The sequence below is a fragment of the Pteropus vampyrus genome, unplaced genomic scaffold, assembly GCF_000151845.1.
Source record: "Pteropus vampyrus isolate Shadow unplaced genomic scaffold, Pvam_2.0 Scaffold98, whole genome shotgun sequence".
NCBI classification, from domain to species: domain Eukaryota; kingdom Metazoa; phylum Chordata; class Mammalia; order Chiroptera; family Pteropodidae; genus Pteropus; species Pteropus vampyrus.
In genome coordinates, this window is record NW_011888879.1 from 2,734,463 (window position 1) to 2,736,879 (window position 2,417).

At 39.1% G+C, this 2,417-nt stretch overlaps 1 pseudogene; it reads left to right on the forward strand.

Moving 5' to 3' along the window:
* Positions 1-1,398: 1,398 nt before the first annotated feature.
* LOC111742683 lies at positions 1,399-1,517 on the forward strand (annotated as a pseudogene).
* The last annotated feature ends 900 nt before the right edge of the window (positions 1,518-2,417 follow it).

Genomic DNA, 2,417 nt, shown 5'->3' on the forward strand with positions numbered 1-2,417 from the left:
AAGGGATAAAGCAACGATGTCTTGGGGAGAGGGCTGTTTCCACTCTGTCTTCAGAAGTTTTTTTTAATTTTTCAGTTACAGTTGACATTAAATATTATATTAGTTTTAGGCCAAGGATTTTTTTAAATACGAAGTCCAACCCGAAGTGAAAAAAAAGCCTTCATTCTCTGAATAAATACATAAAAGATAGTCAAAAGCTACTTTCAAAAAAGAAAAAAAAACAACAACTTGTTTCCTAAGTCTGCATCATATTCATGGTCTCCTTAATACTTGTCAGAATGAATAGGAGCTTGGTTCATGGGATAGGTTCCAAACACATCACTACATGTTTACTTTAAAATACTGGAACTTTAGGAACTTGTCAATATTAAATATCCCCCCAAATATTTCAACTTGTTCTAAGCCTGATTCCAACTACAAATACAGGCAGAATCTCGTGGGCCTCCACAATTCCACCTACCTCCAATGTTTTCCTCACATTAATTTATTAATTTATACCTTCGAAACATTGAAATCACTGAAAGCAACACAAAACAAGTTCACCAATCAAGGCAAACTGGAAAGTAAGCAGGCTCTCTTAGGAAAACTCTGATGGTCTCTAGGGACCTTCTACAAATCTTAAGTTCCATATATATATATATAATTATTTTATTTGTTTTTATCCTCAGTCTAATTTAAATTCCTAAAAGGATATTTGGCAGTTTACAGTAATGGAAAGAAAATCAGCTTTTTCACAGTACACATCCTCTCTGTATCCCTGGCTCCCATTTGGTATTCATCCTATTCTCTGGGTCTAGGGTAGAGACTGAGCAGTATAAAATATTTTAGACAGTATTTTACTGAGCAGTAATTCACATTTGATAAAAAGCACAAATCTTAATTGTACCAACAACTCGATGACTTTGTCATATAGATACATCCACATGGCCACCACCCAGATCAAGATACAGAAAACATCCATCACCACAAAAATTTCCCTGTGCAATTTTTCAATCAATATCACCTCTCTAGGCTGACTTCTACCACCATAGAGTAGTTTTGCTTGTTCTCAAACTTCATATAAATGGCGTTACATAGTATGTGTATGTACATGTCACAATTTGCCTATCCATTCTCCCATTGATATATTGGGCAGGTATATTTTAAAAACATTTCCCAAGTAATTCCATTATGCCTGGCTTCCTCCAATTTAGAACCACTGACTGACAGCAAAAATAAAATAAGCCTATATTAACACCTACAAAAAAAATATTAGTTGACAGAGAAAAGGAAAGGAAGAGAACATTTTAGAACAACCCAATTTAAGAGTGCTTTAATGGTAGTATACATTAAGAGCTTCTTATCAATAAAAACAAAGTAGGAAATTAGTGATTTTTTTTTAAAAGCTATATGAGTATGGTCTACAGCCATCCCACCCTGAAGAAACCCAATCCCGTCTGATCTCAGAAGCTAAGCAGGGTCGGGCCTGGTTAGTACTTGGATGGGAGACCACTTAGGAAGACCAGGTGCTGTAGGCGTAAAAAACGAAAAAATAAAAATAAATGAAAGATTGTAACCTGACAAGGTCCGTGCAATCTAAGAGGTCAACCAAGGGTTGCCTCGCCTAAAAAAATTTCTTTTTAAAGAAAGCTATGTGAGTATGTAGAACTGTCATGGACAGCCTCACACGCAGTGCATAGCACTACTCCAGGAGCTAGAGTAGTGTAAAGCATGAACAGTGACTCCAGATTGTGCAATGTGGTGTCCGTGGTATGAGTTCTCCCTTTAGGGAGAACGTCAGGGTATCTACTTGGGAAGAACCATTTCTAACTCAAAAGTCTGAGCCCTTTTTCTTTCCTGCTTGCATCCCGTTCAGTTGGGAGGAGGAGCTACCCTCCAAAGCCCAGCCTTGCCCCAGGCTGGCCAAGCCAGAAAGTCACACTACTCTCAAATACTTGTAAAATATTTAGAGTAAATAGAAGACTGTGCAGGCATAGATGGTATGAAAGCATGAAATGGTTATTTGGGTTTGCTCTCCAGTCTCTTGGAGGCCCCGCCGTACCTACACCCCTTTATGTCACACACTGTCTCCATTTCGTCATCTTTCCAAATGTCCCAACTCTCTCATTCCTCACGCCCCCTCATCTCTGACCACCAAGCCTTCAGGTCATTACCTCTCTGGGTCATTTCTCTTTATGCACCTCTCAGGAAAAGCTCTCTGCCTTTCAAAGGAACCTAAATCAAAGGAGAGAGGTCCTCCACACCCATGCCTGCCGACCTAGGCCACAAATGAATTATTTCATTGTTCTGTCTTTCTGGAAAGAATGTCAAGATGTTTAGTTTGTATTTTTTCAGGCTGGGAGGAGAAAGATGAATCTGTTCTGAGACACCGCCAGCTCCTCTGGCACTTGACCACATGGACAGGACAGTTAGAGTCA